Genomic DNA, 24,708 nt, shown 5'->3' on the forward strand with positions numbered 1-24,708 from the left:
TGTTAACAGTCGAGTGCTGTTTTGGATAATCAAAGTCTGTAATTAGTTTCGGTTATCGTTATCATTAAACAGTTTATTTCCTCTAAGTTAATTAAAAGGCACGTTCCCACGCCCTGTTAGGGAATTTGTTGACCTAAACGTGCTCAATTTGTTTAGCTAATGCTACAATACAAATGGATATATCGAGTCTTACAGGGCTTCTTTCCGGCGCTGCTGCAATTTCCAGATCAGGAATTAATTTCTCTCGTTGCAGGAAGGTTTTTATTGATTACGTCTTCTGTTTCAGGATTTGGCATGGTGGCGTGAGTGTGTCCTGCAAGTGTCAAACTAGCGCGAATTATTAGTGAAGCCGATAAATGCATCTCACGATAGTGCTTCCCCACCGTCTACTTAAACATGTCTGCAGCACCGGCTTCGCTGGATATATTTAGTAACGGGAATATACTGTAATAATTTACAATTAGTGAGAGATGAATTTGTCCTGTATTGAGACTCTAATAAAAATCTACAAACATACAATTAGAAAAAGAACAACTGTACCAGATTGACGAAGGGTCAAACATATGAATGGTCATTGGTACAGCTGTAACTTCATATGTATTACAATAAAACTTGCCATCGCGATCGCCTTCGCGTAAAGACTAACTGTATAATAAGAACACGTTCGCTGGTCCTACATAAGGTCAAAGGTCCTTCATAAGGTCAAAGGTGTAAATACCACTAGTCACACTTCTCCGTTTCTTCGGTGTTTTATGGACAGGTGTGACTATATAACTTTTTCTTGCGTTGTCTTATATCAAGAAATTCCCAAAGTTAATCTTAAAACGTAAGTCTCGGGTGATATATAATGAAGTGACACGATAACAAACGTATTTAGAATTTTACCTTTCTTGGAAAGAAATAACAGTTAATCGTGTCAAGGAATATAAACCATTTGATTAGTGTTTTCTTAACTAGGTTCTCTGTCAGAGTGGAGTAGTGCGGCTTATGTTGGTTACTCTAAAGAGTTCATAGCTAATATGTCCAATAACAATAATTGTCTTCACCATTTTCCAATGTCTACATAATTAATTAAATACCACAAATTTACCGTCCAAACGAGTGGTACAGCTTGTTAGTATAGCTAACGTATCAATCTTTTAAAAACTGGTATCAAGTTGGTTTTTAATTTTGTATTAGTGAAGCTGGAGGATTTCAAATAGATCAAACAGGTAGTAGTGATTTACTAATAAATCAAGACAATAAAGCAAGCACTCAATACGTTGAGATACAGACTAGAGTAATTACAAGAGTAACAAGAGGGGACATCAATGATACACGGATTGCTCGAAATATCCCAAAAATCGGCACTGTAAGCTGTATGATAAAGTTATATTGTTATACACAATCGATATCTTATATGTAGGAAAATTAGACATGATTTTCGTGAATAAAACCTTTCCTAACAGGATCTACTGGTGATAATAACCTCAAACACACTGCCGTTATCTTTGGTCAATAGAACATATTGATGTTTGGAGTGGTGCCATCAGTTCCACTATGACAATGGGTTGTTTTGGATGAGATAAGCTCGGACATTTGTGTTATTTGTGGTCGATATGAGTGGTGTATCCTTATACTTACAGTATAAACTTTGTTGTGAATGTTCTAGACAGTGACATCTCCCCATTACATAATAAAACCCCTTTTAGATATTACCCCAGATAAATATCTTGTTGTTCACAACAATCACATCCTATTTCTTAGTGAACGGATTGTTGACCGAACCAATAAGTGCAAGGATGCTCCGAAGTTCGGTGCACGTTCGATACATTATAATCAGAGGACGTACTGTATCTATTTCTACTGTAGACCAAGGTTTGGCGTGAAGCAGGCAAAACGTCAATGATTCAACAGCATACGCTCCAAACACACGCGGGACTATAGCGGACGGATTAAAACTCCTTTAAGGATTAATGTTAAAAGCTACTACATTGGTCACAAGACTATTACCTCTGACATACGATAAGGTAGGTGATATCGTTTTTTGTTTTATACTTTTTCTATTATATAAACATATCAGCAGGAACTCTCTAGGTATGAACTCAAATGTGAAATCATATTAGTTTTGTTAAACAGCGACAAGTCATTTATTTGATATTTGATGCGTTTCTTTTTATGTTTATTTCTTATAAAACGATTGCAATTCGTTGGAAATTAGCTGCTTCAAGCACATCTTTTATTAAACCACAAAGGATTGGAACAGACACTGTCAGTTCAAATGTGTGTTTTTTATATATTTTTTTATACCAATTTAACAAACACTTTGTTTTAAATTTTAAAACATTTGTTTTCACTTGACTTCTGTGTCGATCGAAACTCCAATGAAAATTTATTCTTTTACGTCCCAAAATATTCAAAATTTCATAGCAAAAACATACGATGGGAAATAAGTTTATTTATTTCTTAATCAATACTTAAATTAAGTGATTGATGTTTTATCTAAAGACAAATTACAATCGATAATTTTTAAGTTACATGTATTAACGAAATTATTCTTGAGTAAGGAAACACAAAACTTTCTTTTCTGTGAATCAATAAAAGTACGAAATTAGATATAACATATAGTATATTCGACAAACCAAATGTATATATATATATATACATCGCACATTTGGAAGTAAACTCAAGATATGTTCTGAAATTCTTTTGAAAGTAGATGCATAAATATAGTTTCAATTGCACGAGACTCCATGGTCGTTTGTTTGTTTTTCTTAATGTTTTCAAACTTCATTGAAAAACAACTCCAATATAGCTAAAACCAGTTGCCGTCAACAAACTCCTTAAAGTTTTGCAGAATACCAAATAGGATTTAAGTTGCCAGATATTTTCAGTTGTATTTGTAGACAATTACGACACAAAACCATAGCCAAGTTCTCCACAGTCGCTGTCGAGTTAGTTTTAGCTAACTAAACATTAGACAGTAAACCATCGTCTGTCTCAATTGAAATTGATACTGGCAATCACGTCTGTCCCATGTTTGTTTTGTTTTACAATAACACGGAATGAAATAAATTGCATGATTTATATCCAATATAGATACTGCCGGGTTGAATTATGTGCATGTTATAGAAATAAAAATGATAAAACTCCTTCTATTCCGTAATCATATCACCCTTACAATCCTGCAAAAACCCAAAACACAGATTCTCTTAATAAATAAAAAAGCTTTGTACATCCGCCGTACATCAATTCACAACTATCCAAGGCGAACCTGAGGATGCTGGTGATATTCCAACGGGATACAGAAGCCAGTGCCACACTCTTATACAGTTACATAAAAAGTATTTATTTTATAATATAAAAAAACCCAACATTTTCGTTCTATATCAATTTTTTAGCAAATGTCAGAACCCAATCCTTGGCAGTAAAACCGACAAATCAGCTGCCATAAAATTTGTAAGTGCAATGTATATAGCAAAACTAGCAATAAGTATTTAATAGATGTGCTGATTTTTGTCTGTCACGTGCACTCGTGTCAGTGCTGACATTTTCGTTAATCTTAATTCATGTACTTACAACATTGACAACGTCACGAAGGCGCTGGTCAAGTGACATATTTCTTTCATTCACTTAGTCAACGACATTTCATGTAAACAGAGATAAACTAAACGTTTCAGACTTGATTTAAAAAGACAATTAGAGACGGACACTAAATCTAAAATGTAACGTTTGTCAGTAAACATCCATTGTAATTTCTGTTATTATATAATAAACAATCCTTTTATTTATATTACAAAGTTGGACAGCCTTCATTTGTTAAAGTAGAATGCAAAATAAGAGTGTGGATTTTAAGGCATTTTATAACCTACATAAAATACAAATAGCGGTTAAGATGTTCACTGTCAACGCTTTTACCTGTTGCTCTCCTGAGCACAAAAATACTCTTTAACAATTGTTTATGTGTGGTTTTTTCATTAATGTGTCAATTGCAGGAGTTGTCGTCCCTGACAATATTTATAATAAGAATGGTCCTTATATTTTACATTATATCCAAAAATAATATACTTTCCAAGCACTGCCGCCCCTGTCAACAATTCTTATCTGGTTTCTAGTGATAAGTCAACAGTAGTCTACTCAAATATTTCCTTCTGATGTGGTGAGGGAAGCATGGACAATTTACGTTTACACAATAGTCCAATGCTATTTTTAACTTCTCTTGGGAACTGTTTGGATATATCATATGTCTACAACATTTAATGGGACGAGGAAACGGTACCGAGTGTACGAGGAACATTACGGGAATTCATTGTTACAGAGAAGTCATGGTAACGTAAGATGGTCGGGACGCTAAACTATGGATGTGTTTGTTGAATCGGAGTACTAAATCTAAAACAGAAATGTCAAAAGATTATCTCTTATGGAGGAAGTGTTTTAATAGCCGTGCGAGGATCAGAAACCAATTCTAGTTGTTCCTTAATGCTAAGACTATTTTCTTTCTGTCTGCATAGGAGTTGCAACACATCATATTTCCTCATTACTCTAAAATGTCAATGTGCATTCGTCTAAAAACAGCGTTGCAATTTCCATATTGAAGTTCAAAGATAATCACAGTATTACATATCTGCGAGAACACTTTTGTCCTCACGAATTTGTGATGATAAAATGAAAAGTACATGATTTCTGATCAAAGTTACCAAAAAGCAAATGATGTTATCCAGTCATGTTTCCTGTCCTGGAACTATTTGTTTATGTCTACTTTAACGACACGCCATAATGGATAGGATACCAACACAATACGAACTTTTGTAGAACATAAATGAAAAATAAATCACCGTTATCTAAGCGTGTGGTCATGAAGCCGTCGGTATCATTTTTACTTGACAAGTAGTGATTTCACAAACGTCATATGGCGCAAAATGATTCAACTCATGCATATTCCAAACGATGATAGGCCAACGATTTTTTTCGCGATTATTTGAAAAGTATTGGATAGAGGAAAGACGCTTTGTTTACTAGTTCATTCGTATTCAATATTGCTGTCCCTCGAAATAGAAAATAGCAGAAAACCATTTGTGGGGAAATATTCATCGGTTGTTCATTTTTTTCCGTTGTTTACTATTTAGTCAAGATTTAGGTTTCACCCTAAATTCTAGACATTACCTCTTTTCTTTTCTTAACACCGGTTTAAGTGGTATAGTGATACGACATGAATTTACGAATTTGTTTAATGTCTTAATTCAAAACGAAAGTAAATACACCATCTATCGTTTTATAAAGTCTGTTAGCTCATTATTGTAACCTTTAGTAAGAATTCTTACAACGAAATATCAACGTCAAGATAACATGGGAAACTAGAGCAAATATGACATCTCCGGCGGATATTAAATCTTAAGACATTTGACAATACGCACCATTCATCCATCTATTGTTATATTCATAAACGTTAGAACCATGGTCTTTAGGACACGGTTAGGAAGTCTAAAATGAAGTGGAATCAAGCATAAGACAGGGACTAAAACCATAACAACTTTAGTTTACTGTAGGGAGTTTTTAACAGATCTTGAATTACATATATATAGCAAAGACATTATCGCAAATGTAACAAGAAATGTTTATCTATTTTTTTATCATTGAAACCAAGAATGTGATTTTATGCTTTATACTAAAAAAATATATATACCTTTTTGCCATTTTTATATTCATTAGATTGGTTTGAAGTTTATAGGTATGTTTACGGTAGACGATTTAAGATATTTAAGATAAAGGTAGAAATGGAATTATCTTAAAGTAGTATTACCGATATTTATAACAAAGAAGTCCAAATTGCCCGTCAGAGGCGTCAAAAACACAAAGCCATATTGAGATGAATTATGTTTTGACGTTTTGTTAATTTCGTGTGGTTGTAAATATGACAAAATTTATACTGGATTAGATCGTTTATGGCCGCAAGAATGTCTGGCTCGCGCGTATTGATTTAGCGAGTCAAGGTATAAATGGAACACGATCCAAAATACTGCCATATGATTTTAAGATGACACAATATTAGAACCCATCAAATGTGTGAACATACCTGGATCATGAAACATCGATTAACTTCCAATAAAACGTCGTACCAAATGTTAATATCGGGTATTGAACTCTCTTTATGAGTAAAACAGTATCTATTTTAAATTGTCTGTGTTGTAAGGACCTTCTACCGGTTTTGGATACATCATTCGACGAACGCTATACTTGTGATGCTGAGCATATGGCTTGAAATTAAATATCATGGAGCTATGCGATAATAACTCCGCCCACACAAAAGTAGTGTTCGTTTAAAGGTTTTGGGCGTTTTGTTTATATTCGGAATAACGCAATTATGCATATCTGTTTAAATCAGATACGATTTGGCAGGATCGGTGCACCTCAAGGTAACGTAGCCACACTGACGTGACGGTAAGTGTATTATTTCAGAAATTAAAATGACATTTTTAAAAGTGTAGTGCGCTTACTGAACGTCAAGTAGTATTTAACTAATGCAGCATAACTCCGCTGATTGGTTTGATGTCGTTTAAATGAATACGTATAGTATTAGTCAAACACATCAAAGAAATATCTATTCACTTATTGACAAATAAACGTTGGTCTCAATGAAACTTTACTTAAAACCACATATTTTCACTGTAAGAAAGTCTATATGAAAAACATACGTAAATTTCTACTGCTGATGGTTCCAGTCTATATACCTTTTTACCATTATAAGTTTGATTCGCGTTTTCTTGTTCAATGAACATTACGGTGATCTCTAGCAAAACATTAAAACAATAAATAATTTTAGTTTATCCAAAACCATCCACTATGATTTATAACAACAACAGAGTGACTTCCCTTTGTTTCACTCTTTATCGTGTACTGATATAGTGTTCAATAAACTGACTAAAATGCGATGATAAAATGATCACCATCTCATTTTAAATTTCAAAGCTGTAAATGCAAAATGTTTAAAAGAAATCTGAATTTGATTGATAGAAGAGATGAATGTCAATACTACTTCGTATCCGTGGTACAACCAATGTAAAGGATGGTATCACCAAGTATGACAATCAAGGATGGTATCACCGAGTATGGATAATCAAGGATGGTATCACCAAGTATGGATAATCAAGGATGGTATCACCGAGTATGGATAATCAAGGATGGTATCACCAAGTATGGATAATCAAGGATGGTATCACCAAGTATGGATAATCAAGGATGGTAATCACCGAGTATGGATAATCAGGATGGTATCAGAGTATGGATAATCAAGGATGGTATCACCAAGTATGGATAATCAAGGATGGTATCACCGAGTATGGATAATCAAGGATGGTATCACCAAGTATGGATAATCAAGGATGGTATCACCAAGTATGGATAATCAAGGATGGTATCACCAAGTATGGATAATCAAGGATGGTATCACCAAGTATGGATATGGATAATCAAGGATGGTATCACAAGTATGGATAATCAGGATGGTATCACCAGTATGGATAATCAGGATGGTATCACCAGTATGGATAATCATGGTATCACAGTATGGATAATCAGGAGTATCACCAGTATGGATAATCAAGGATGGTATCAAGTATGAAACAAAGTATCACCAAGGATAATCAAGGATGGTATCACCGAGTATGGATAATCATGGATGGTATCACCAAGTATGGATAATCAAGGATGGTATCACCAAGTATGGATAATCAAGGATGGTATCACCGAGTATGGATAATCATGGATGGTATCACCAAGTATGGATAATCAAGGATGGTATCACCGAGTATGGATAATCAAGGATGGTATCACCAAGTATGACAATCAAGGATGGTATCACCGAGTATGGATAATCAAGGATGGTATCACCAAGTATGGATAATCAAGGATGGTATCACCGAGTATGGATAATCATGGATGGTATCACAGTATGGATAATCAAGGATGTATATTGAATAGATGGTAATCAAGGATGGTATCACCAAGTATGGATAATCAAGGATGTATCACCGAGTATGGATAATCATGGATGGTATCACCAAGTATGACAATCAAGGATGATATCACCGAGTATGGATAATCATGGATGGTATCACCAAGTATGACAATCAAGGATGATATCACCGAGTATGGATAATCATGGAGGTATTAGGTATCACCTAAGTATGACAATCAAGGATGATATCACCGAGTATGGTAATCATGGATGGTATCACCAAGTATGACAATCAAGGATGATATCACCGAGTATGGTAATCATGGATGGTATCACAAGTATGACAATCAAGGATGATATCACCGAGTATGGATATCATGGATGGTATACAAGGATCAAGGATGTATCACCGAGTATGGATAATCAAGGATGGTATCACCAAGTATGGATAATCAAGGATGGTATCACCGAGTATGGATAATCAAGGATGGTATCACCAAGTATGGATAATCAAGGATGGTATCACCAAGTATGGATAATCAAGGATGGTATCACCAAGTATGGATAATCAAGGATGGTATCACCGAGTATGGATAATCATGGATGGTATCACTAAGTATGACAATCAAGGATGATATCACCGAGTATGGATAATCATGGATGGTATCACTAAGTATGACAATCAAGGATGATATCACCGAGTATGGATAATCAAGAATGGTAACACCAGGTATGGACAATCAAGGATGCTATGACTAATCAAGGAATGTATCACTAAATATGATGGTACCCCCAAATATGGACACTCTGAGGTACACACGAACCATAAAACCATTACCGATCCCCATTCTTTGGTATCATCTTGAGTATGATTGTCTCCATTAATGGGTCTTGTAACCACTGAAGCAAAAATTTCACATATCACATAGTGAACATGCCTGCGAAAATAGTTTCCACAGACTTATATTTACACTTGCTAGGCTTGGTCACTATACGCTAATACTAGCCGATTTTGTTTACCATAACTGCATGGTAACATTGAACTTTGAACTTGCGTATGAAAATGTTCTGTGCAACGTAAAAGGACTACTTTTTTTAAAAGAAACACATGGCTTTGTTTACATTTTGACGCAACATTACGTGTATATTGTTGTTTTTCATAGAATTTTGGAAAAATGTAAACAATATATACATGTTTTATATTTATATATGATTCAAACAATTTTTGAATTAACAATTGTATAAAGAAACGTAAAAATATCCCGACCGGGGCGACGTGCTTTCATTTTTGTTAAAAATGATGGGTGTCAAATGTAAACATTACCTCTGTGCCTATGTTCGTCCTACGATCGAGCCTTTGAGGTGGACGGGCGTGAGACCCTCTGATAGAGGTCAGTTATAAACATATCCTCTTGTCTTTGTTCTTTGAGAATTTAATCATGTGTATTATAAAACATGCACCGCTAATAATCCACGTGTTGACAGTTACGCATCACCACAAATACATTGTATCCATCGAACACAGGTGAAATCTATCGATGGCGACATGGATCTAAGCGTAGATTATATAATCACATGGCTCACAAGGATGTAATATCGTCAAGTCAGACGACATCTCAAACACATTGAGCTACTTGAAAATCGGTGTTTTGACAACTTCGGCAAATTCAAGTGTGTAAGGGTGCGTCAGCTTCGCCTCGCTGCACAATAGCCTAACGGTCACCGAGTTCACACATGTGGCCGTGTACAAATTCTTTATGTTATTACGCTATATATTAACTTTTAGCAAAATTGAATATATATTTAAAGTTCTGATCTGATTAAATAAAATTATCTCTGAAATTTACTTTGTTTGTCATGTTTATTTTACACTAAAATATTGAACTTTTTTGTCGTCGCGGATGAATAATTCTACCTTACGTGAAGTGTCATCATTCGCTGTTCAATTGAGTAAGCTCCTCCCACTTTTGACCGACTTTTATTGAATAATTACGTCACTTTCAAATGACGATTTTATTGCATAAAATTTAAATAAAAAGTCGTGTGAGTGTAAATAAAACGCGCCCCATAGAATATATTCTTAGAGGAATTGCTCCATACAAGCATGGCAAACATAAAAACGAAATCCAATCCCTATATAATACATATACGAATGGATATATCTGGTTATTTATTTGGTTTGCAAAGTACATATTTGCATAAAGGAATGGTCGGCTGTATAAATACATACACGGCCAGAGGTCCGTCTGAGATTATACGGAAATTTACGACGGCATCTGTAGGTTTTCATCAGACTCAAAATAGGTGACAACCTTTTATCAGCATCACAATAGGAAGTAATAATTATTTATTGGTTATCTGGAATCATATATACGGAATGGCTGTATTCGTCAGCAGCCGTATAATGTTGTGTATAAACAAGAATGGCAGGCAGACAGGAGCGAAATGAAAATGTCTGGACGTTACCGGATGGTGGTATTAATACTTATCACATAACAATCGTCAAGAGAGTCTTAACAAACACCATCTTCACGCAGCAAAGAAAGGTTATATCGAAGCGAGTATACATAAAGATATGATCCTATATCTGAAAATAAAGTCTTATTTTCAAGTTATGTTCGGCAATTGTCGTCAACATCGGTGATATGAACTGTAATATAAGATGTAAAACTAATAGTTACACAAGATTAAAGATTTTGGACATTTGTAATTATCTCTATTTATTTAGAAATGAATAATGAACATGTGAGATATGCATTGCTAACTCTCACATTTCTTGTCAGGTAAGCCTACCACCATGCCGAAAGAGTTTTATTTCCATTATTTTCTGTATTGTTTTAACTACGACACTGTATACAATTGTTTCGTTTGAAACTCGGAGGCAAAACATACACGTGTCCGAGAGGTTATAGATTCTGTGGTTTTCATTGAGGCCATTGGTGTAAACCTTCGTCATGATGGAATTCTTACATGTTTACAAGGATGTGTATCCCCGGGGAATGTGAGACAATATCAAGCACAATAAAACAAAACATTACTGGCCAAGAGTAGGTTACATACCATCGATGAAGAATTAAATGCACTTTGTGTTATTTGTTTTAAATATTGCCCTCAGCGATGAACGATAGATTATTTCAGTTAGGGAATAAAACCGCATAATGCACTGCACCGAATATTATTCCAAATTTTAAGGGTACATTTTTTTTTAATTTGCAAAAGGTTTCAAATGAAAATGCATAGCATTAAATGTTAACAAGATTCCGTGATCTTATCAGTTAATCAGAATTGAGCTGCCACTGTCAAGACTTTGTTTTCAAGAGCATGTCAATATTGAATTCGAGGTTCGTTATATTGTATGTAACAGCTGATTTGACATTCACAGAACAGTACGCAATAATTGTCAGTTATCAATATGATGTGTGTTTATTTCGCAAAAAGTAAAATCTGAAATGATTTGATTGCCAAAGAAATTGAGAACCTAAACGCAAATCAAACTCAAATAAGTTGTTTTTCTTTGTAAGTGATTGATTTTTTATTCTCATCATTATAATAGCATTTTCTGTATGGCTTTTGGAGATATATAAACAAAATTGTGCAAAACTACATGCGGTTAGCTAAATAAATACATCTTGCAATAAAACACAATGTAACAATGTATTTTAAAACGTATTCTTTATAACTATAAATGGCAGGAATGCAGATTTTCCCATTACATGTTTTGTTTGCGTCGACATCTCAGCGGCACTGCGAGCAATAATTAACTTTCTTATAAACTGCATTTGCAGAACTTGATTAACATAGTTTTTTTTCAATTAAATGTAATATTGTTTTGTCGAGTAAACCGTTCTCGTTGTGTTGACACGAAGGCCATTGTGTGGTAATGAGTTGTCGATAAAGGAGCTGCCATTACAATGATATCATCGTTTTAAGACATTTTATTATGGTTCTATAGTTTAAAATTGCTTTCTGGGTAAAAGTGCATTCATTTTGTAATAACTCCAAACTCCCACCATAACCCGATATCAACATTGGTATCTGGATCGAAGTACACTTTCTATGGCCGTAATATGTGCTGATTGAATAAAGACATCTTGTTAATAACCATCCATTTTAATGTCTTGTTAACGTATCGTTATATAGAGAAATTGTGTCATAGTTTTTAGTTACTAAGCTGTCTCCCATATCGTATACCAGACTATTTAGTTATCAAGTGACTGAGACTTAATCAGCTTGTGATTTGGGATTCAGAATGCAAATACCAATACCAGAAAATAAAATAATTTAAAAAAAAAACCAAGAAAAAACCCAACCAAAAACAAACAAACAATAAACCAAAACAAAACAACAACAGCAACAACTCTATCTGGATAATCTCATATATTATGATGTGATGAATAAGCTTAACAATTTCCAATCAATGCAGAGAAACATATACGATAATTACTTGTAACTTAAACGGATACCTTTTAAAGTGTCGCCGTAACGACTTTGTAAATCGGCAAGCAATGTCACGACCGAACATAGTCAATAGCAATCTGGTTAAATCATGATGATAGCTTTCGAGCTCAACAGGAAGCTAGTAACTTTTGTTTAAAGACGAGACACACACACACACCCCCACCCCCCCCCCCCCCCCCCCCCCCCCCCACACACACACACACAAAAAAGCTGACCATCTTCGTGTAATTAGATAGGGCCTACTGGAATACTGTTTACCCTATCATTTAACAAACTGGATTCTAAAAATGTAATATCTTTCTCTTACTATGAATATCCGTTCCTCCGTCAAGAAGTTACTTTTTTCAACCACAATGTCTGCTTCAGAAACACGTCTGTTCTCGGAACAATAGCTTTACTTTTCATGAAATACTGTATGGCTGTCGTTCTAAGGACGTCAGGAGGACGGTAGAATATCAATAGTGATAGAGTTTAACTTTGAGGACAAAATATTAGCATTATTTTCCCCTCTATTTGCCGACATGATTTAGGTTGCACACAATATGGAAGACAAAGACTTGTTCACGACAAGTAGTTTCACTGTTTTCACTACACACATCAAAATAGAAACCGGGTCTAAATTTGATGTAGAAATAGATTGTGATTGTTCCATGTCGGAATTAGTTTTTTGTCACAATAAAGTTCCGTGGCCTTTCTGAACTCAACTTGGATGTACAAAAACTGTAAATATCCCAGATAAAAGTTATGTTCTCTACTCAGACATTACATTAACATGCCTCACACTGACATATTTACAAAGAAAGTGAGAGTTTGTGTGAAACTAGGAAACTAATTTTGCAAGTTGTCAGTTGTTGATTGATGGCATATTTAACTGCTCTTAGCAGCAGACTAACTGGCACAGTTAATATTAACATCCAGTAAACAAACAAAAATGAAAAGCATGGCATCACAACTCGGATAATTTTGCATTGTATATGTCTAACATAACACTATTGCTATGCATGCAGACGTACATGCACTTCATCATTCCATAGTAATATCTTATTCAATAGCTGTACAACTGTTTCTCAATCCATGTCGACATGGGACGAGTAACAATGATTACACCTTTAGTTAGGTATGCTTACACATGCATTTCATCATTTATTCTATTTAAAACTAACATCTAAAGACGAGAAGGGAATTAATGTATTCTTGTTATCTCGTTATTGTTGGTTCTAGTAAAGGTGATGATGGGTTATAGAGTAGCAGTATACACATAGACAATGAAGTCCGGCGTCATAGCAGATATGAGGCTGATGTAAAGGTGAGTCCAATGTTATATAATGATGCATGCTTATCCCATTATAATATTATGTATTACGTGATAAGGGCGGGGGGGGGGGGGGGGGTAAAAAACATAACTCTCCAGTTAGATTTCATAAGGAATGAATCCCGTAGCACACATTAGAAATTAGGAGTGGACATAACTTTAAATTGTGAACGCAAGGTTAACCTTTTAGTAATGAATTATGTAACTACACATTATGACAAGTGCACAGATCAAACTCGCCGTGTCGGATACTTGACCCCCACATGAAGACGCACTGTATCATGGAATAGTCCTTACATGTGCCAATATTTACAATACTGTCAAACAGTTCATACCAGAAAGTAAACCTATGCTATCAATTAATTCTTACTAATAATGCATCGGCGAGATACACGACTCCGGAAAACTTCGAATTCTCTAGGTTTTCGTGTTCCTAAACCTGTTTATAACTTCACATCTCTGCTTTCTGGCAGTATAATTGCTGCGTGTAACAGACACGGTTTTCTTGCTTCCTGCGCAGGTAATTCCAAAATAAAAAAAATTAAAGAGCTATATTTTAAGCCATTTCTTTAGGTTTCTTGTTACCGTGCTTATCCAGATTATTTTGAAGTCTTTCTCTTTATTTTCTTTGTGATTGAAACCAATCCTATGGCATGTAGGCGCGCGAATCCGACTTTTAAAAACGGAGACTAAGAATTCAATATCAATGAACTTCATCAAATGAAATTTCTTTCCTACATTACCATTTGCATCTTTACATAATATAACAGAATTGTGTTTCCTCTCCGTAGTACAATGGCTTGAACGGATATGATACGTTAATTTATATTTTTTACGGATAAATTTGAATAAGTTTATGTTGCAGAGAATATTACACAAATATCTAATTAAACTGAGTATTAGTTTTAATTGGGAGTACACTTTTTTGTTTTCTATAACTACATAACATAAAACGCTGGTTTAGTTAATCCTTATTTAATAATCTAATCTCGTCCAGTGAAATTCCAAATTTCTTGAGGAACTCCTTTCTCTCAGATATCGCTACGCCATTAAGTAACCCAATCAGATGCGGCTTAACAAACGGCGATGTTATATTTTCATTATGAAATGATAACTTAAAAACCAATTGAAATGAGTGATTGGTCGTCATTAGCAATAGTTTATTGGTATCAAAAATAATTATGTCAAACTACAACAATTTCAAGTATTGGCAGTGAAAGAGGATGTATAGTAACTAGTGAGGAAAACAAAACATTTCGTTTGTACATACAAGGTGTATACTGATATGTAAAAAATATATATATTGTTTACAAAACCGTCACACGTTTACCGTATACTGGGTGTACGAAACATGTGATAAAAATACTTATAAAATACAATTTTACTTACTTACTTTACATCATTATAACCATTGAAAAGTTTGACCTTCTTGTTTTACTTTAAGATAAAAATATCAAAAATAATTCGTTGCGTTCCAACAAAAATCCATGGCTGACTACATTCTATATGGAATAACGTACAGATTACGCATGCACCAAGATCAAAATGAATTATTTTATATGTATTTTTGTGCTTATCAGACACATGTATACACAATTAAACTTTAGTTAATATTCAAATAATTAGTTTCGTTTATGCTTTGTCAGCGGTAAGCACATTAAATAAACATGTTTAATTGCTTATATAAATGACGTTAGTGGTGGCTGATGCCTTCATTATATTTCATCGAACCTATGAGTAAACAGATGCTTTAAAATAGACTCTGTGTGTTACATTAATTTATTGGAAGTGGAATTTTCAGATATAACTGTAACCGAATCCAAAATAGAACCGGACTATTACAAAATCTTGTGGGTGGTACTGTAAAGTGCAATTACTGACAAATCCCCCGAGAATTGTGAAATTGCCAAATTAGTATTTGCTTCTCTCAATTATGAGCATCACAGTCTTCCCTGTCATCCACTATTGATGTTTACTCAAGATTGAAAATATTGACGAGAAAACAACGCACAATTAAACGTGAAAGGAAATTTTGACATTTAAATCATAATCTCATCCCCACTAGTTTTCACACATGTAATTACAGATTCCTATATGATATATCAATTTTGTAGTGTCTTTCCATTCAATTTTATATGTTTAGAAAATATTTAATAAATGCTAAATATATACTGAGTATTATAATGATATAGGTCTCGCATTGTCATTTTCAAGATTTTCTAAGCTTTCTTTAAACTGCATAATTGTAATGAAATGAACAACACCACCAGAAAGGTCTGTACTCAATACGATTTCTGGTAAAAAGGCAATGTCGTAAGAAATCTTATGGTTCACGGACAACATCGGAGAAAAACAACTAAGTGTAAAATATAGTAGCAATTCATCTGATCAAGTATCAGAAGGTGTCAATCGTGATTTTTCCCTGGAAACGGGCGTCATCAGATAACCGTTCTGCACGTGCTGGTATAATTCTGCGAGTTCATTAGATAGCTTTAGTTATGTCAATAAAGGTTCTGTGTCATGACTGATTAAAGATCGAGTAAAATCAACATCTTTTGACTATAGGTCATGGTAGACATGTATCAGATATAGGCGGTTTACGTAACTACACAGCGTCGTGCTTCACCAATGTCACGATAGCACATTGTTATGATGTAAGATATCATCTGGCAGGAACTATCTGTATCTCTATTTCTTGTAATATAAACGTCATTGGAACACCCATGGCGGTTGTTACCTTTTCCTATCTTTTACAGGTCTCAACTTTCGTACAATACTCAAGAGACCTTTGTCATTGAATTATTCCCCACAGGAAATTGAGAAGTAAAAAGATTCATTTAACAAATGAAAATAATTTTTGTCAGAATTTAGAGGTAAAATGTGTTTCAATTCCGAGACTACATTTGGTCTCGTGCCTTTGTTTCATGTTCATTTGAAATACAACAGAGATCTATTGATTTAAATTGCAACCATATGCTATCTTTGCATGCACGCTTCAGTTGAAGTTTGGACGTCGTACGTGACAGTATGTGACAGAATGAGCACATGGGATGCCTGAGAAGTCACACAGGGGGATGTCATAAATAACTGCTATCTATCGTAATGTTTAACGTACTAGAACTATCTACATTGTGACAGTAATGAACACAGTGATGTGTGTTAAAATACTTATACACAATGTTCTATACAATAACAATCGTATCAAACCACTAGTCCTCCATCTCTACGTGGAATCGACAAAAGCCGGAGGATCCGGGAACTCAAAGAGAGACCATCGTCCTACGGTTAATACCTATCAACTCTCCACGTAGGTTTTGAACTCGCAGAAAAGTTGTCAGTTGATAATCGTAGGCCGTTAGTCTTTCTCCGGGTCCTCAACTTTTGTTCAACTCTGGCACTTAGTTATATAGTTAAATGATCATAGATTTAAATAAGACGTAAGTCAATCCTTTTAAGGATTAAAGTCTCTTTCTGGTGGTTCTATCGAAGGATAAAGTTGAGTAGGGTATCGATATTTGGAATGGACCGCGAAGCAGTCTTACAGTCTTAACTATTATATCGATACCCTACTCAACTTTATCCTTCGATAGAACCACCAGAAAGAGACTTTAATCCTTATATTTACAGTCTTAACTATTATTTTCATAACTCAAAATTTACCCTTAATAGTGTTTATGGCATTTATAAGACTAAAATTGAATTATATCGTTTAGTTCCGACAGGCATTTGGAACAGCCACTCGAAGTGGCGGAAATTCCCGCCAATTTATCAATGAACATACAAATAAAATGAGTTCCGTCTTATGATGCATATATCTGGGGTTCCCCGGTATGGAACTATAAATCGTTTTATTTATCTTTGGTAAAAACACCATGGTGCAAAGCCGTTTGGTTTTAATCTTTTACTTCGTATGATTACACACGCTTACACAATTCATAACGTGGCAGGATATTTAACGTAGTTGTGACGCGGCGTCCGATTCAAACCGCCTGTGTCAAGGAGGTGTGACAAACAGAGAGTTTCTTCAATTTTGTGATCACTTGAGTTCTTCTTAATCAGTTCACGTTTGAAATTACTTGAATACACGGATGTTTACATAGTTCCATGTCATTATTTCCGGATTTTGGAGATTTTCAAATGTATCGGACGACGTCGTTTCGATGAACATGTACAAACACAGGTAGGCCCACTACTGTAAACGTTTACCACTCTCACAATGTTAGCTTATATTTATATTGTTGTTTCAAACACTTCAGTAAATATTAGAGATATCTATAACAAGTATTGTAAAGCTACAATTGAAGGATTCCGTTTCATTGATATTTCGAAACACCCAAACGTACATTGTGTATGTAAGGCCTACTCTCGCCGATTCACAGTAGATAACGTACAGGACTTGTCTGTCCCCCGAGGTGAACAAAAATGCATTATCGTGCTAGGTCGTTTTGGTTAAAGTTATGCAACTGAAAGACTGATGTTGTCCTGACATATCTTATCCATTTGCGTACAACCAAAGATGTTAAAAATACAAATAGGATGTAGATCTACATGTTGTAGCGAACAACACACACTCACCGACACACAACATGTAAACATTGCAACGTCATCGGAATGTGCAAAACTGTACATTGTTCAACATTGTTTATTTATCATACGCTCAAAGAGGTAGTGACATAAACAATGTAACTTTTCTACATTTGTATTTACACACGTACATATAATATGTGTTCAAACCTATTTTGATACATGTACATGTTCATCGAACGTACGTTCGATACTGAAAACAAGTATCTGATTTGGACCATCATAAATTCATCCGCGCGGCTCCAAATTGCGCGTGACATACTCAATCTATCGAGAAATAAAGTTGAGTAGCCTTTGGTTGAAATCAACGGGGTTTATACTATCAATTCACCACTGGCTGTAAATATTTGAAAATAAATTATTGCAGATAATTGTTCTTATGGTTTTTGGGGTTGGATAAAGGCCCTTTGCGCCTTTTTCAGCCCTATTGGGATCGTTGGCAAAATTTGGGAGACAATTTTAGCACAAACCTACAATAAATGAAACGTTACGAGGCAAGATATAGTTCTTTTGTCATAGTCTTTCTCTTTGTGCTAAAAACACATTTTAACCGATTGGCAGGTTTGCATCACAACGAAATATCATAAATACTTTTATATTGAAACGATTTTTCCGTTTTGACCCATTTATACACATTCTATCAATTTTGCCGTGATACGGTTGAAACAAAAAACATAGTCTGATAAAATTTATATTAATTTTGTATATCTTTTATTTTTGTTATGTTTTATAGTGATTTTCTTAGAGCAATCCTCATTATATTTATATATATCTGAAAATAACATCCCCAGAAGAATTCCCACACGTGTAGAACACACTATGGTGAACCAAGGTGCAGAGGTCCAAGGTTATGTTATGACTTAATTTGTCAGCTTTACATAGAGAATGCCATTGGATGATAGAAACTAAAAGGCAATGAAAATGTGTAGGAGAGATATTCATTAAATATATATAATAATGACTCAACAGGTATAAGTATAGGCCCTTCTGTATATATATTACACCTGTACCGGCCCCATGCATCTACCTCTAAATTGATATGATTGATGACCTTCTCCGCTTCCGTCACATACGTCTGGTCAATGAATCCCTATCTAGCCACAGGTGGATACACTGCTCTTGGAGAAAGGAAGGGGGGGGGTCATAAATACTCACCTAATAAAAGCACAGAGGCCTTAGATAGGAATCCTAAGGGAACAACACAGTCAATTTATTGCTTTAAAGAGGGGAGGTAATTACGCAGTCTCAGCTAAATGGAAGCCTTAGACTTGACTAGAACTGACTGGAAAAGGGCTTTTTATTCCCCATATGTATTACCGTAACCAATTTTACCATAAATTTGTAACATCAACATCCACAGTTACAGTTACATCGACTGCTAAACTTTCAATAGAAATTATTTGATTTTAATAACAACCTAATTGTCATTGCACCGTTTCACTTAATCCTTTTTACTTTCCCTTTAAAAGTCACACTCAAAATCATTTGTCTGTAGTTTAATACATGTAACTCAATTCTTAAATATTACTGAGTAAACTCTAAAATTTGATAGAATTGTGTCAGAAATAGGTGTTCAATGTATACCAATTTTCAATCGGATAGATGGAAATGTTTTTGAATTTTTTTTTTCTTTCTACAACATCCTACAAGCACATCAGAACGTTCCAAAATAGTTATGTGTTTGATTTCAAAAACACTTTTTGCTATTCTTCTTTTGGTAAAACTGAATTTGGTTCAATAAGTTTTGTATGAATTCTATGTTTTTGGAACTGTTGCCTTATTCTTAAAGACGCTCCATCCCGACAGAGCATAGACGATACTCATCATTTGAACGATAATTGGTGATCAATCATGTATCTATATATGTCTAATTAACACAAAAAATAATATAAGATAATTAATTTTAATTCTGGCATGCGCAATCAGTACTTCATTCCATATAAGACATAGTGCCACATTTTTATCTTGAAATAAAATAAGAAACTCAGACTTTTCAATGCTGGTTATGTTGTTATGTAACTTTTGAAAAAGAATAAAAGTTTTAATTTGTGTGCTCCTGTTTTTATCAAGAAAAATACCAAAAAATTCTGCTGCATGAAGCCATCAAAATGAAAAGAAATGTAAAAACTATATCTTTCTGTGAAAAAACGTATGAATTTATTCAAAGAAATAACCACATCTGTAATATGGAAAATGGTATCCAACCCCTTAAGTACTTTCAGTACTTTGATTTTTATAATATTTAACAAAGAAATTATGATACTTCCTGTGTTTTCCGAGAAAGTATAACCCTGTCGCTAGCTTTAGGAGTTGAACTTGAGCACTTCTAATGTACATTGTATTGAAGTACATATTCAAGATGAACAGAAAGCATAAGATAATATTTGGTAATTATCATATCCATTTCACTGGAGAAAGAGAAACATAGTGTTTTAACCTCTTGAACAGGAATATCAAACAAATCCTTTACATTTCTATCAAATGGAATGAAATTTTAGAACAATCCTATGAAAAGAATTGAAGCTAAGTCAATGTTATATAATGATGCAAGTAATTTGCTTATGCCAGACAGCTAACGAAATGTTACGGTTAATTATTAACAAAAAAGCTACAAAACATCTGTTTAAGTCATACATAGAGTATAGATGATATCTAAAGTCCTTCCACTGACATGGGTAGAGGGTAGGCTAAATTGTCATAATGAGACATACCTTATGTATAAGATTCATTTTGTGACATGCCATCGCATCGATCTAACAACACAAAGAATTCTAAACGTGTTTACCTTAGTCTCAAGGGATAACTCCAGCTATCCTATGTATTATGTCATTCAAATAATGTAACAGATAGACTGACACAACCCGTAACACGACACAGAAAGTTCTACTTCATTGTCTTTGGAACAAAACAATACCCTTCAACTGAAATTAACGCATGTTTACAACTTTCAAGGTCGGTATATTCTACTACAATGTATTAAATCATGCCTGTAGCAGTACCGATTTAAAGTCATTTATGATTCACTGCTTTTGTGTAGGAATGACACCGACCTTGACGTAGTTATACCTGAGGCCCATATTAAGATGTAGTGCTGATTTTTACCTAATGTTGGTTGGTATGTTCAATTATTCCTACATTGAATCAAGAGGTATTCAGAAACACAGTAATAGGTCATATTGTCACGATATTGTAGATAGTCTCGTCTCAAAATAGAAGGGAATGTCAGTTATGTTTTCGATTGGTAAGCAACCAAAGCGGCCGCGGAATTTTGCGGCGGCATTATAATTGCAATGTCATTGACACCTCCAATGTTTGACATTTGAAAGTTTTTCTCATACCGTTTTAAAACGAAATTCAAAATTCAAATACGGTTGATAATCATGATGTGTCATTTTTAGAAGTTCTTTAGGAAGGATTCTGAGTTTTTTTATTTTCTAGAAGGCCTTTTTCAGTAACAATCTGCCAACCTTTGCATTTTGTCTGGATCATGGAATACACGCAGAACGTTCGCTTTTCTTGGATTTAATTATTAGAGACTATAAATATTACAAACTAAGTCACTACGATAACCTAATGATAGAAGAAAAACTTTCCTTGTGTTCCTTTGTAATTTGCTTTTGGCGAAACAGAGGCTATTGTTATTGTGCTCTGTTGACCTTATCTTAGGGAGGTAGACCTTCCCCGGAGGTGATTTGGAAATCCCTCTGTGTACACAACAGAAGTTTGTATAGATGGTATTGATCGACAATGTCCGTTAATATGTCATGGTGCCATTTCTTTTGATGTCTATTGTCGTGTGTTTAATTGGTATTTAATACATAGTACCTACATGTGCTTGATTGTAAGCTGCTGACCTGTCTGTATCTGTGTCTTATAACTCGGCGGAATTCTCATGTCTTCAACCGGCTTATATTATAACGTTTATCTACATTTTATTTCTTAGTTTAGTTTTTGATAACATGTTGATGATTTGTATCCATTGATTGTTAAAGTTGCATGGTTTATCACCTTCGCTCTTTTTGTCATACTGAAAACTGTTTAAGTGTTATACACATTTATTCCCGTCTGTCCGGGGTTTAGATTTTCTAATTTTATCACTTTTTTATAAAGTTGCAGCACAGAAGGTATTTTAAAGAAAAAAAAAGAGCAAAAAACTTTGACTTGTACACGTGAAAAATAGGCTCGAAAGATGCCGAATCATTCCGAACTCTTCCGAACCTCGTCGCGACAATTTCGAAATAACACGAAAGTTGTGAATCCAGTTGAAAATTGCAACAATTTTTCGTAAACAAAACATGTGGTCGACCTCAACAGACTGGATCTACAAAGAAAATAATGCTCGCACATTACAATATTTGATACAAAATATATTGAATTACGGCAATGTGTGAATGAGAAAAATACTCGCTCTATGGACATATACCAGCACGAATTGCTCGTATTAATCATAAGGAAAACATAAACAAACACATGTGCGTTTCGGCTAGTCACCTGGACCACCAGGTCGTATGGACGTCAGTCACGTGATACGATTCGGAATTCCAACATAACCCGAAGGTACTGAACATGGCGGTGATTGAAGGCGCTTTATTCAAAACCAGGATTATATCCTAGTATCCCTATTTTTCGGCTCTCTTATTGGCCGACATATGTTTTAGGGAGCTAAATCATCAAGTTACACTCCATGTTCAAATATTAAATGTTTAAGCGACAAATCGTTACAGTAAATCAGCATGAAATATGTATCAATGAAATGAAATTAAGAAGACTTCTTATGAAAACATGTAAATTCTGCCATGCTATTTTTTTATTGTATCCATATCCATTCAGGACAATTTTTCTGCTGCCAAGTGTACATTGTAATTACATGTGGATCTGAGAATTATTTGTCAAACGAATTAACTGCTATACCTGTGCGTTTTAAGGATCCATATCGACTGACTCAATTCAAAAGAAAAATGTAGCCTTACATTGTTAAAGATAATTTGTAAACGGTTAAAAATCTCGTGAATTCATTTTGCGGCGCTATAAATATTAGCTAACGTCTTACAAATTAATTGTCTTTGGATATTGCGACTAGGGAAGGTGAGTGCTCATCTGGTTCACCTCAATAGTTATACTCAGATGGCAGTGTGGATACAAGTTGGGCAGATGGCATTTCCTGGCAACGTCAGAATTCAAGAGTAGGAGCTTAAGAACAAATATATTTTATTTTACCATAAAAGACGTTTACAACAATCTGTAGGTGTTAGTAGATGGATTTTAGTTCCTTTCGGTATTAAAATGACATCGGCAAATTCTTTATCACTTTCACTTTCCCCGAGGAAACATTTTTATGTGTTTAATATCTTGGCTGGTACTTGATCACCTATCACCCCTCTCTTCCCTACAGCATCACTCCTACCTTTCATGTCTCTACCATCGCTCTCGTCTGTCATGCACCCCTCCGCAATATATTACGTACTACAGAACCACCTTTCTAGTCAAGAGGTTCACAGTCGAGAAGTCAGGAATATTTGGGTAAGTTTTTAAGTCGTCTGTTTTCTCCTTTTCTCTAGTACTTTGACAGTCGTTGTTTTTATCGAAATTGACATTTTAGCGAGATGTTGGTGAATAGTTCCACCGGTACAAATACAAACCATTGGAATGAAAACGTTTAGAATTTTTCCAGGCAGGTCTGTGTAAAGGTTCGATTGACAGTTACAGCGAGTGATCACTGGACATAAATCCCACTGGTTCGTCTCTATGCCACTAATCATTAATGCTAATGTATAATGCCAGATCCTTCTGGGATATGGTGATGTAGCCAATCTTTATATACCCTATCACTACCACGACTAGATACACATACAAAACGTGACAATCCTGGTTGCTACATTGGTCTTTACTGATTTTATTCGTCGATCTTTTATCATATTTTCCTGAATGATCGTCAGGTAACATTTCGAACCAACTCACCTATCCAAGGATTCACTGAACGTATTTATTTAGCGATGCATATAATTGTCGCCATTTTACACACTTATCTGCCATTGTAAGACAACCTATAACACAGGGGAGGTTTCTAGATCTCTTCTCTACCATTGATCTCTATGATAGCCCTGGCTTCCATTTCAGTAATATTGTATTGCAGGGAAGAGAAAGCTAACTTAACCGTGGATGTAAATAATCGGAAAGAAAGGGTAGTTATGTGGAACATTTTACTCATTCATATACCTGTCATGAGATATATGGTTCACTCGAATTTCGATTTCACCTTTAGAGTTCCCATTGATATATGTCGGGGTTTGCAGATACAGTATACTTTTATTTAACAAATGTATTGTATATATGGTATGGGATATGTGTTTTCTCATTCTAGTGAAGCTTTTGATTGGTTCATATCCATTTAGATATATGAATTAGTCTACAAATGGCGGAC

General features: G+C 34.7%; 1 protein-coding gene across 1 annotated transcript in view; it reads left to right on the forward strand.

Annotated features, from left to right (window-relative positions):
- The first annotated feature begins 1,588 nt into the window (after positions 1–1,588).
- Positions 1,589–24,708, forward strand: part of LOC138319004 (mucin-21-like) — a 59,284-nt gene continuing 36,164 nt past the window's right edge. The window contains exon 1 of the mRNA XM_069261881.1: positions 1,589–2,009. The gene's annotated coding sequence lies outside the window, so the exon portion shown is untranslated. The remainder of the gene's footprint in view (positions 2,010–24,708) is intronic.

The sequence above is a fragment of the Argopecten irradians genome, chromosome 3, assembly GCF_041381155.1.
Source record: "Argopecten irradians isolate NY chromosome 3, Ai_NY, whole genome shotgun sequence".
In the NCBI taxonomy this organism is placed as follows: domain Eukaryota; kingdom Metazoa; phylum Mollusca; class Bivalvia; order Pectinida; family Pectinidae; genus Argopecten; species Argopecten irradians.